The 13,156-nt window shown below is 44.9% G+C and overlaps 1 long non-coding RNA gene across 1 annotated transcript; it reads left to right on the top strand.

Moving 5' to 3' along the window:
- The first annotated feature begins 5,981 nt into the window (after positions 1-5,981).
- LOC119107697 (uncharacterized) lies at positions 5,982-7,569 on the top strand. The gene is made up of 3 exons (XR_005095258.1): positions 5,982-6,081; positions 6,451-6,708; positions 7,172-7,569. It is a non-coding gene; the product is annotated as an uncharacterized LOC119107697 (long non-coding RNA).
- Positions 7,570-13,156: the final 5,587 nt, after the last annotated feature.

Genomic DNA, 13,156 nt, shown 5'->3' with positions numbered 1-13,156 from the left:
ATTGAATTCTAATAAAATCGGTATCTTATGGCATGTACTTGATGTAGCGATACGAAAGTGGTTCGCAACGACAAACAAGACAAAACAAAACAAAACTGTTCCTTAAGTTACCTGAACTATTTTGATGTCCGTGATACCCATACCGAACCACCACGCATGTACACGTAAGCAAATGCAAGTACACGCATAATATGCCGTAATGATCGGAGCTAACGAAACGCTTAAGAGATTATGTTTGCAGCACGATGAGGTTTTCATCTACGTTCATAACTGTATTTATTGCTAACTTCGCAATCGCCATTTACTCGTCGAGCACGAGAATATGAGTATGACTGATTATGAGTTGCCGGGAATGCATGAAACTGCAGCATCGTCAATGGACTAGGTTACGTTGGTAAGTTGCTAATTTGCCACCAGTTTTCATCACTAATACACAAAACATACCAGACTCACCAAATAAAACAGACTGGCTGTCACAACTTGAGTTAATAATGATTGCTTCCAAGCAAGGATGCTGTTCTTGAAAAAAACACCGTAGCATTCTTATTTAAAAGCGACTGGGCTTCACTGATCGATCCATTGCTATGTTTAGTTTTTTAGAGGGAGGAGGTCATCCCGCTCCCTAAAAGCACCATTACCTCCCAAATGAGGTGAAACAACAGTCCTTTGTTCAACAGTTGGAGGCTCAACATCCACGCGTCAACGCTTTGGCTATGGTATTGTGCCGTAATGCTGGCACGACCGACCGTCATGATCAAGCAAACACTTGAGGCAAACATGTTGGCATCAAGATAAATGACATGGAAGATAAGGCACACTGTGTGAGTCAGTAAACAAATTTATAAGTTTATACGTCTGTTCGCCGAAAACATTCCCGAGGCCACTTTAGAAAATTACTTGTGCAAAGTGATTTCACGTCTTACATGAATCTCAAAACATGGTGTGGCTTATAACTAAGAGTAATATCATAACCGAAACACATTCCTAAAAAATTGTGTTTTTCTGCACCCCAGTCCGGACTCGTTTTGAACAAAAATGACTGGCTGATTAAGCGTCAGTACAGTATTTAATGAGCTGGTGGGAACAATAACGGTTTTTGCATTTCTGATAGATATTTGCAGATATTTGCTTTTTTATGTGATAGCTGTTTTTTATGAAATGCAATGTTGAGGTCTTTAACGCGAGTTACTGGCCAATCAGATACATCAGGTAAACGTAAGGATGTGCTTTAAGAATGATCGACGTTTCAATAGTGTTTGTGGCTAGGGTTCAAGTACGGTTCCAAAATATAAAGCGCGTGAAAGGCGGTAAAGGGCTTTAAATATGTGCACGCTGTCAATAAGAGATAACACAATACCCTGTTCAACGTCTCGTGGGGTGGCAAGATCTTAATGACGCTGCTATGGCGACATGCATGCCTGAATGGCATTGCAATATTCTTGCTTCTCTTGCTAATACGCGTCCTGGAAAATTGAATGTTGAATGTGAGAATGTGGAGCCAATGAAGTACGTTTGCGCGTGCCATACGCAAGACGTCATGGTGAGTAATGCCCCTTTTTATCAGAATCTACAGCATTACCAGACTTACGGGGTCAATAGTCAAAAGCCGACTGCAAAAAAAAAATAACCACCAATATCCACCATAAGCTTTAGAAACCATCACATCATGGGTGGATTTTTTGTAAGCCATACTGCAATTTGCTTTATATCAAACTATACAGCGCGCATTTGCTCATGAAAAACACGGCCTTTTCAATTTCTTTCAGCATTGATGCCAGACCTCGACAGTCCGAACAGAACACTGTGAAACCAATTGCCCAATGTAGGTGGGGGGGGGGGGGGGGGGGCAACTGTATGAAACCATGAAACCAACTGCAGCCATCCTGTGTACCGCCTACGAATCACTCATGCAGCGCAGCACCGCCATTAGCTGCACTGTTGCGTGTTGCTGCCGAATACCCTCCGCTCGGCGGATCTAATTATACTGGCATTTGACTGAGCATTCGGCAGCGGAGCTCGTAACAGCAAGGCACCGACACCATTCGGCTGAGACATCAGCATGCAACCGCACTGGTACAAATATGCGTTTCCGTACAACGCTGGCCATGCACTGTCAGGCGGAACTCATGTATTTCCAACTGTTTCCAATACATTTATACATCCAGCAATATATCGTGCAATACGCTAATACAGTTGAAACAAAAAACCACAGTGACATGAGATGAATGTCTCCCGAGACTCCTGGGGAAATGCTCTTCGGACATGGTTTTTTTTTAGTATCCGAACGCCTATGACTGCTCAAATTTTCGACATAATGTGCAGCACAATAGCCCAGAGGTGGTCTTTCTGTCCCAATCGCAGCTGTGTGGGTGTCAAAAGTTTTCGTCCCTTGCCAATATCATAGCACCACTTATAGCTGTGGTCAGTGCCAGTGAGAAAACATTAAGGTGGCATCAGTCATCTGACAGATGACGTCACAGGTGGCGCTAAGAACCATCAAAATATTTTCACGTACTCAGGGCAGCAGAGTATCCACAATATCATCGGATGGGTTTCACCCGTTTGCTGTTGCAACGTGTAAAAAAAATGGTTAAAAAACGTGTAAAAAAAAGAAGACAGAAGGATTGCGAGGTACATGACAATGCTCAGAAGCAGAGCTGTCGCAGTCAAGAAACATGCCGAGTGAATGATTTTTTGCAATATCTGCATGTTCATAAATGTTGGCTGGCAACATGCGATACCTCTTTCAGACACTCGCTTTGCACTGCATTTTTTTTGAAAATATACACCCGCGCAAATGAACACTTCAGGGCGTTCAGTAGCGACTGTGTATATAGGTTGACCAGAAGAGGGACCCATACCTTATACATCAGCCTTGTTTACAAAGAGGAACCAAACTTGACGTACAAAACAAAACTTAGGATAGTTTGGTTGTGAGCCACTTAAGTCATCGCGCAAACAGTGCCTCTAGTTTTTAATACAGGTCACAACAAATTCGCTGCCGGTATAATGGCTTGTAAATTTTATGGCGAAGATTAATGCACTTTTTCGCTTTTGAACGGTCGTTGACCTCGTATGTCTGGTGGTACGACGCATCCTGGAAAATGCTACGCTTCTTGGCGCGACATGTCGCGCGTGGCTCGTGCAAACGGCCCCACAAATTTAACACGGAAATTGTAAAATTAGGAAGTTGCCAAAATTCGCCTTAAAAATCCGCGGGTGAAAACCGCGCTTCTATCTTGGCAACCACGGATCACAACGGAACGCAACTAGCACATTTCGGCACGGCAAAGAACGGCCAATGGCAGCGGTGGCGGTGGAGCCAATGCGTTCAGTGTCGCACATGTGCTCGCGCCAAAACCGAGATCCGGCGGTTTGGGGGTGTTGTTCAGGATCAATGTCAGATCTAGGCAGTCCCGGACAGGCATTGCTATGTCGCCTGCATGATGCAGGGGAACGTGCCGTCTACAAGCCATTCATGCAGCCCAACACCGTCCGATCCATCATAAGAGACGTCAGCAACCGATCGGGAAACGACCAGTGTCGCGTTTTTGTAAACCAATCTGGAATGCCGCACGCTGTCATTCTACGAGATATCCCTAGTGAGATCTAGATGTATAAATGACACTGACACCGAGCCCAATTCATGGTAATCATTATCCATCCAATACACACACACACACACACACACACACACACACACACACACACACACACACCACACACACACACACACACACACACACACACACACACACACACACACACACACACAACACACACACACACACACACACACACACACACATATATATATATATATATATATATATATATATATATATATATATATATATATATATATATATATATATATATATATATATATACATATGTATATATATATATATATATATATATATATATATATATATATATACATATGCATGTAGATATACATAGATACACACACATAGATATACATGTATATATTTATATCTATATATCTATATATATATACATATATGTATATATGTATATCTATATATATGCATATATATATATATATATATATATATACATATATATATATATATATATATATATTATATATATATATATATATATATATATATATATATATATATATATGCATATATATGCATATATATATATATATATATATGTATATATATATATATATATATATATATATATATATATATATATATATATATATATAAACGAATTTTTTTTTAGAAGGTGTAGGGTAACTGGTCTAGACCGACACCAGTGTATCCACGCTTACTGTCGTCTAGCTTTACTTCATGAGTGTGAAGAGTGCGTCGAATGTTTCAGTGCTAGCAGACGTGACGTTGAGTGCGAGCAGCGTGGCTTGTGATTATTTTCGGATTATGATACACGGGCGAAACGTGGGCAAGTTGTGTGCCGACTTCGAATGTGATGTTATAGTGTTGGATGCTGAATGCATGGTGCGGCTTTTTATAATGTGGCGCACGTTTGGTTGTGAAACACCGAATCAGCTACCTTATTTTGAGATGGGGGATAAAGCGGTTGAGGATATTTGAAACTTCCTCCCATTTTTCCTGCTTTCTGCGTTGAGTCGATGCATACAGCATCGATGTTTAGCTCTACAAACCCCCTTCGTGAGCATTGTGAATGCAACTACGAAAGTCGCGCATAGCTGGCATTGCAAAGCTACCGCCTCCTGACACTCACCGTTTCGGCAAAGCGCGTGTTTGTGTCCTAGCTAGCGATGAGTGTGTGGGACAAGCTGGTGCGCTGAGAATGAGATAAATGTTAGAAAAGAAGGAAATTCACTAGTCTAGCATGAATGGTTTGTCTTATCTATATAATTTTGGAATTTGCCCGCCCCACTTCGTGAGCATTCCATCGGGCAAGGAAATTTAAGGACTTTTGCCGCGAGGGGACCTCTAAATTTATGTGCATCGGAAGTGGTCACGAAAAAGCGGGTCTGCTTGAACGATGTGCGTTAAGAGTGGTGCTGTGCGTGATGTTGTCAAGGACAGATCTATAACAGAGTATGTCACCGTGCCTTCGTGGTGATGTGCATATGCGGGTGTTGGTTTGTTGATGCATATGAGGTCATGAGTGTGTGTGAAGATGTATAAGGCTCGCCCCCTTGCTTGTGTCCTGTCACAACCCCATGCGCGGTGATGGACGTTCAGATCCCCAAGTACGAGACAGGGCGATAAAATTTGAGAGTAAGGTGAACAGATCAGCTGAAGAGACGGGATTATTGGGCTAAGGTAAATGCAGAAAAGCGAGCACCATCTAACTATGCAAATTTTAACTCGATTTCAATTAAATTGAAATGAGTAGTAAAATGAGCTTGACGATGCAAATACTATTTCAGACAAAGAAAGACTTCGGCTTCGGCGCTTCGGCGCGGGTGTTTGTTTACGTTATTTTTGTAGAGATAGTAACCGTTGACATTAAAGTTATAATGAAAAGCATGCAAATCGTTAAAAAAGTCTCTTTAAAGGCAGCTATGAATGGTTTGTTTTGGTTCATACATTTTTCGCGTTAAAGCCAGCAGGATACCAAAGATCTCGTATTCCATTCTGGCAAAAGTTGCCTGAATTGAGGAATCATGTAGGGAGGGGAGGTGAGACCATCCAGTGCAGCGGCGGTCGGAGAGAGAGAGAGAGAGAGAGAGAGAGAGAGAGAGAGAGAGAGAGAGAGAGAGAGAGAGAGAGAGAGAGAGAGAGAGAGAGAGAGAGAGAGAGAGAGAGAGAGAGAGAGAGAGGGAGAGAGAGAGAGAGAGAGAGAGAGAGAGAGAGAGAGAGAGAGAGAGAGAGAGAGAGAGAGAGAGAGAGAGAGAGAGAGAGAGAGAGAGAGAGAGAGAGAGAGAGAGAGAGAGAGAGAGAGAGAGAGAGCGAGAGAGAGAGAGAAGCGACGGCGGGAGCGTGACGCGTCGGAGTTGACGGTCGAGCGGGTCTGGCCCGAGAGGCCCGTGCCGGGGGCCCGGCGACCGAGGCATCAGACGGGGCTTCCTGGTACGCCGTACGGGTGGAGCACCAACACCGACGTGCTGAGGTGAGAGAGAAGCTTTCTGAGCCCGGTGGGGGCAGGTCTCTACTCAGGGAAGCTCACAGCCACCAGGTTCGCCTCAACTGGGTCGGTCGGCGCAGACTCGATCGGACGGATTTTATGCGTGCAGCTTGTTCGTGCATTGCATAGAGTTAAAAATGCTCTACTTTACTGGGTTAGATGTTCTTTTCAAAGTTTACTTTTTCACTGAAAATTTCAGGAGCAATTCAATGATATTGTCTAGTTGATCGTCTCCCAATCCTTTCATTTCGTGTTAACTGGCAGATTTCAAAATCAGGTCGTGTCCTAAGCCGTGTTTTATGGAAATCTGTGATCCGGTCCAATCCAGCCAACGAGCTGATCCATTCCTTGCAGTGCTCTACCCACAAGCCCGTGATCGGTTCCAAGATGTCCGGCGCGTTCCTATTCGCCAGGGAAGTACCGGGATTTTCCGTCCTGCGTCAGCTCTGGCTCTGCCTGAGATCCAATGCCTCCGGGCAGCGGGCCTCAGCCAGGCCGGGTATAAAACACGGTGGGGACGAGTGCACGGCATCAGACCCAACATGAAGTGGTTTAGCTGTGCCTTCCTGGTCGTTCTGCTGCTGACGCTGCTGGCCTCCGGCTCGGCAGCTCGTGAGTATTACTGTATTGAGACTGTCGAGGATACCACTGGAGCACCTGTACCTTTGTCTTTTTTAGCCTGTGTTGTTCATGCTGTTGATGCACGTTGACAAGATTAACGGCACATTTATCTGCACGAACACGCAACGCGGCAGCACCGTCAGCACCCATTCAAACCATACACGCGAGCATTCCGGCGCACATATGAACATTTAATGTACTCTACATAGTTTAGACTACATTTGTTGATCGATTTTCCCCTAATACAATACAAGCATGTTCCGAAACAACGATGCTGGGACGTGCGTTTTATTACACGTCCGCTTTGCTGTTCCGCAGCAGGATAAGCCACTCGTATTACGACTTATCACTCATTCACATAAGCACAACGATCTGCTGTGTCGGGAAGTTATTTCCTAACTGACCATGAAATACGCACCTATTTATGTCACCAACAATATTCTCTGGTCAACAGCTGGTGGAGGCGGCGGCGGTGGCGGCGGTGGCGGTGGCGGTGGCGGCGGTGGCGGAGGCGGTGGCGGCGGAGGCGGCGGCGGTGGCGGTGGCGGTGGCGGCCGTCGATGAGGAAAGAAGTAGCTCCGAATGAGTTCAACTACACGAGGATCATCTGATCTGGCCGCTCTTGTCGACAGAAGTAAAAAGTTCACCTAAAGTTACAAAATCATCGGAAATCTGCATCTGCCCAAACCACAAGATGGAAACAAATTGTTGTTAAGCCTGACTGCTCGTTCGTTGATGAATTGTTCACGAAGGCCCACCGGCACCAGACGCATATGGTTTTTTCTTCTGACGTTCTATGTTAGATTGTTAGGAGCAATGATATCGCTGGATTGTAATAAAAAATCACTGGAGTGCTCTAGGTGAAGAACAGACTGAGACCGAATGAGACTGAATGGGATCGCGTGAAAGTATTGCTTTGCTAACTTGCAGTCAGTTTCTTGAAAATGATTGGTAGGAGCGACACCTGTGATGCAGCCGCTCTGAGCTACTCTTGTGTCGTTCGTTTTTTTCGGAAAAAAGTGCGCGTTAGAAGGAACTACACGAGAAATGCTAAGAAACATGTCGACGTACTGAAACATGCTCGGGAGAAGACATCACAACCGCAGGACTATTATATTTAGCGGGACAAAGCCTTTCGACTCATCGAAAACCAAAACTCTATCAATGTAACCTAACCTACCAAAGCCGGTCTCACGACATTCAGTGGTATGCCTTCTGGTCAGATCCGGTCCGGACCGTATCTCGGAAAAAATATATGTTTTGATTTTCTTAGTAACGACCATAAGGACAAAAGTACATAAGATATTAGTCGCCTCTGCAGCATCTCGCACAAAATGAGCCATTTGGTACAAAATACATCACGAGCGTACCAAAGCTGTTTATGAGGTGATAGCGGCTCGCAGACCTCTGCCTCTAGAATAGGGAAACACATGCTCACATGTTGTAGCATGCTATGAAGTGGCGACCACGTGGTGACACAAATCCCTGTTGCTTGCCGAATCTCTTGCACCGCACCAATGCGGTTAGTTATGTGGGTTATCATTTTATACCACAGAGTGTTGTTATGTTTATTCTTTATTTGTATCCTAGCTATTTTTGTCACGATGTGGTTGACGTCTTGTCGGGCTGCATGTGGAGTAGAAATCAGCCATACGCTGACCTTCTGACCGAAAGACCTTCAGCGAAGTCCCACGCGAGTCAAAATCAGCGGAAACTCAATATATTCATCTGTAGGAGACTGAAACTGCCCAGAGTATAACCTGCCGAAAACCGTCCTTAGAACGGTGATAAGAAAACATTCGGTAACAACGACGTTGATGGGCAAAAACCTGAGTGCGCGAATCAAGGGAGAAAACGCGTGACGCTTTTTCACACGTTTGTGTGAAATGCTTGCCCCAACAGCTTACAAGGAATCACAAATTGCATTGCAATAAGGCGGCACAGACAAAGAAATTGGCGTGATGTGTGATTTGATTTCTTAGTTGTACTTCGTGAGGTCAGAGTCGGTAATGTGCGTCTTTTTGTCACGCGTGTTCTGAGACAAAACTTTGCATGAGAGCCACATAACGTACTGGCATTGTGCGTTCGCTTGATATTTGTACATTCCAAAGTTGTGAGAAAGGTCCGTGACCAAAAATTCACTCAAAATGCATCTTGCTAATCTGCTTAAACGCATATGATATTGCAACCGTACTTTGATTAAAATGAATGCGTAGAATAAGTGGCATAGCACAATCCCTTAACTAAGACGTTAAGAAAAGAGCAGATCAATGCAAATTTAAACGGCTGTTAATGTGATGTTGACACTCACAAATTCAGGTAGGCATGGATAGCTCAAACGACATCGAAAATGACTGTGGCATACAATACACATCCAGGATAGAATATGATACATATGATGACACTAAACTCGCTCGATCCAAAACACTCTTTCATGTGGGGCTGATTGCTACCTTGCCTATGCACTGATTTAGTGATGGCAATTGCTCGTAAATATCGATAGCTTTTCTTAGGACGTATCGAGACCAGTTGGGTTACATTGATAGAGTTTTGGTTTTCGATTAGCTGAAAAGTTTTTCTCACTGAATCTAATAGCCTTCTAGATGTGACGTTCCCCCTGGAGCATTTTTCACTACATTCGTATGCTCCTTAGCACTTTTCATGTAGTTTCTTCTAACTAAAGCTCTCTGAGCCACTTGTCTAAAAAAACAGAACGAGACAAAAATAGTTCAAGTCGACTGCATCACAGATTTCACTTCTCTGAATTAGTTTCAAGCCACTTTGACTGCGACCCAGCCAAACAATGTCTCCATGGGATTCCATTTGGTCATATTCGGTCTCGGTCTGTTCCTTATTAAGAGCACTTCAGTGATATTTTTATTAGAATACCAAAGAACGTCACGACAAGAAACTGATGCTTCAGGTGCCGGCATGCGTTCGTAAACAATCCACCAACGAACGGGCAGCCAGGTTTAACACCAATTTGTTTCCATGTTGTGGTTTGGGCAAATACAGATTTCCGATGATTGACATCACTTTTAGTCAACATTTACTTCTGTCTTGATGGTAACTACATCTTTCGCATCGATGCGGACGACCACCGCCGTCACCGCCGCTACTGCCTCTGCCTCCTCAGCCGCAAACGCCTCCGTCGCCGCCGCCGCCTCCGCCGCCGCCATCGTCTCCACCGCCGCCGCCGCCGCCGCCCCCGCAACAGCAGTCGCTTTGACGGTCTGTCGACAAGAAAATGTTGTTATCGACATAATAAGATGCGTTTTTATCATCGGCTAGGATATCATTTCTCGACACAGCAGATTTTGGTGCTAGTGTGAATGAGTGATGGGTCCTAATGCGAGCGGTTATTTCTTACCTTAGTGCGGGCGAGGAGAACGAACGTGTCCTAATGCGCACATGTAGCATCGTTATTTCTGAACATGCTTAAATTGTATTAGGATGGAATAGGTCAACAAATGCAGCGGAAATGATGTAGCATGCATGAAATGTCCAGATGTGTTCCGGAATGCCCAACTGCATGATTTGAAGCGCTGTGCTGGCGGTGATATGCATCAGCGCCGCGTGACGCGTTCGTGTAAGCAAACATGCCGTCAAGTCCTAGAACGTGAGCCGGCAACATGAACAACAATTCTTGAAGGAGATAAAAGTAATGGTGCTTCACTGGTGTCTTCGATAGCCCCAAGGTACTAATACTCACGAGCTGCCGTGCCAGACAAGAGCAGCGTCAGCAACAGAGCGACCAGGATGGCACAGCTAAACCACTTCATGTTGGGTCTGATGCCGTGCATTCGTCTCCGCCGTATTATATACCGACCTGGCTGAGGCCCGGTGTCCGGAGGCGTTTGGTCGCGGGTGGAGTCAGAGGCGACGCAGGACGGAAAATCCTGGTACTTTTTCGGTGATTGGGAACTCGCTAAACATCTTGGAGGTGATCACGACATCAGGACTGGGGACCTCGTATGCTTTAAATAATCAAGCCTCAATATGCCAGAAAGCGTTGGCAAAATGACGTATAACGCAAGCATTGCTACATTGATTAAGCTTGTTATTCCCTGACTGTGTGCTCTTGGTCACAAGGTCCCAACGTTGAAAAAGATAGCACCTAAACACACATGATATACCGGTAAGGCTCTGAATCGGTGACAACACTGTCAATTATAAGATGTCACAATGATCAATACTTGAACCCTGACCATTGCCCTTAAAAAATCCAACACCAGGTTACCAGTATTTATTTCACATGGAAACCCACCGCTTTGTGTATGTCCGTTCCATGTTTCGACACCCTTGTTGGCACACCCAGATGGAAGCTATACCACAGCACTGCGCACTAAGTCCCTTGCCGCTCCAGAAGACCGCATCTGCAATTATCACGTCCTTTGGCTACCACGAAAGCGGGCCTTATATAACAAATGCAGAGAGTGATGCGTGCATCTCTTGATACCCGGTGGCCAGATTTAATCTTATCTAACTGTCGCTTCGTTACTGCGAGAGGGCATACCCCAAACACCGAGTGTGATCCGCCGCTTGTGCTCCACGTCCTCGATGTAACGCCGCACAAGGCTCGCGAAGATATCGTAGAAAGGTGGTACAGGGCTTCTCCGTGAGCTGCTGACGGCGGACATCCCATTCGTTTTGATCGGAGCGTGTTTGTTAATGATCGGTAGAAAACAGTTGAGTAGATGGGACCACACATTAGCGACTAATGGACGTCTAAACGCACCTGACCAGTCGACATAGTACAAGTCACGAAATACTACAAACATGGTCAATACGTTTCGACAGTTGAGTACGGATGCGGATATGCAACACGACACATTGGCAAAACTAAGCGCGCGAGCAAAACAGCGTGTGCTAAAAGTGCACTTACGAGCGTCAACACGCCAAACGCCGATATCTAAATTAGAAATGACCCCTTTAAAAGCAGCCAGAGAGAAAAGTTGGATTGTCGGACAAACTGGTTTAGTCGAAACGATCAGAGCATGTCATTCAACCGGTCTTTTCCAACGTTGCTTGCAGGGTCCAATAAATTACACTTTAAATCGCCGATGATGACGATCTGTTTGTGGCACTGTAAAACTATTCGTGCATATTACAACTGCAGTTCGCTACGTGTTTCGTTTGTGTTTTGTTGTGACATGTTTGACGAACCGAAAATACCAGGAATTCCAGGCTTAAGCTCAAGGTGAATGTTCCACAATTGAAGATATTGAAGCAAGTATTAGTTATGATGAAGAAAGCTCACTTATAACTATTGGTACACCTGTGGGTGGAAAAGACCGCTCTAGACAACATCAGTTCTTAAGTTAACATGCTTCTCAATGCGTCATTTTCATTGTGTCATCACCCTCTCCACAGCATGGATTGAGAGCCACTTAGCGAGCGTTATATCTGGAAAAAGTGCTCACGAACGCCAGATATGAACAACTCGACGATAATATTTTCGTTGGCATTGATCGCCGCATGGCCAATGGAATGGCAGTACTTAAATGACGTCATTATGGCACCATGGACGTGTGGGTGACCTGGAAATAGTCTACACGAAAAAGTCTGCACACCTCCGCGGACGCGTAGCTTAGAAACTAGAGGGGTTTTACTCTTAAAAAGGCATGGCTGTGAGCTGCACTGAATGGCCTCCAAGACGGTTTTTCATTTCGAAACCCCATCCAAATGAAAAACACTCCCTTTGATGATATCGCGTCGTATCAGCAATGTAATGGCATGTTTTTGGAATTGCTACGAACGAACATTTGTCATTATAGCCGTTTCCAGAACCCTTTACATACAAGCCCAATAGTTTGTTCGTTAAGTTGGATGCAACGAAGACGCGGAAACGTTAATTTCTTTGAACTGATGCGTCTGTCGCTTTTTAAAGCCCATAGCCTTACGATGTTTTTCAGTTTCACACAGATTAAACTGCAAGCAGATTTGTGTCTGAACATTGGCATACGCTTATTCCTTGAGCCGAAATCCAATATATTATCGCACACAAAGTGCACACAAGGTTTTAGTTCATGTCATCGTCAGCACCGTTTTAGACAGCAAAACTACATCCATGCTAATTATAATATAATTCGATTGTCAATGAAAATCCTCAACGTTTCCGAGGTGGGCCATAGCAAAATCCCTATCTTACTCGACTCAGGCTTTACTGGCCGCTCCAGTGCTCTACCCTTTTGACACACTTACGCAAGAGGTAGCCTGCCATGCTGCTGAGCAGCCTGGGCAGAGCAGCTAAAAGACCCTGGACACCAAAAGGGCACGAAGCAGGCAAGACAGGCTTTTGCTGGTTTTGGGCAGAGCTGAACTGCATGGTAAGTCTGATGCTGTTTATTCGTCGCCGCCATGTTATGCACCCGGCCTGGCTTTGGCCCGTCACCCTGGGCCGTCGGATCGCCTGAGGAGCCTGTGCCGACGCAGGACG

This window comes from Pollicipes pollicipes, unplaced genomic scaffold, assembly GCF_011947565.3.
Source record: "Pollicipes pollicipes isolate AB1234 unplaced genomic scaffold, Ppol_2.1 Scaffold_6686;HRSCAF=7923_pilon_pilon_pilon, whole genome shotgun sequence".
Lineage (NCBI taxonomy): Eukaryota > Metazoa > Arthropoda > Thecostraca > Pollicipedomorpha > Pollicipedidae > Pollicipes > Pollicipes pollicipes.
This window is presented reverse-complemented; position numbering and strand designations above follow the sequence as displayed.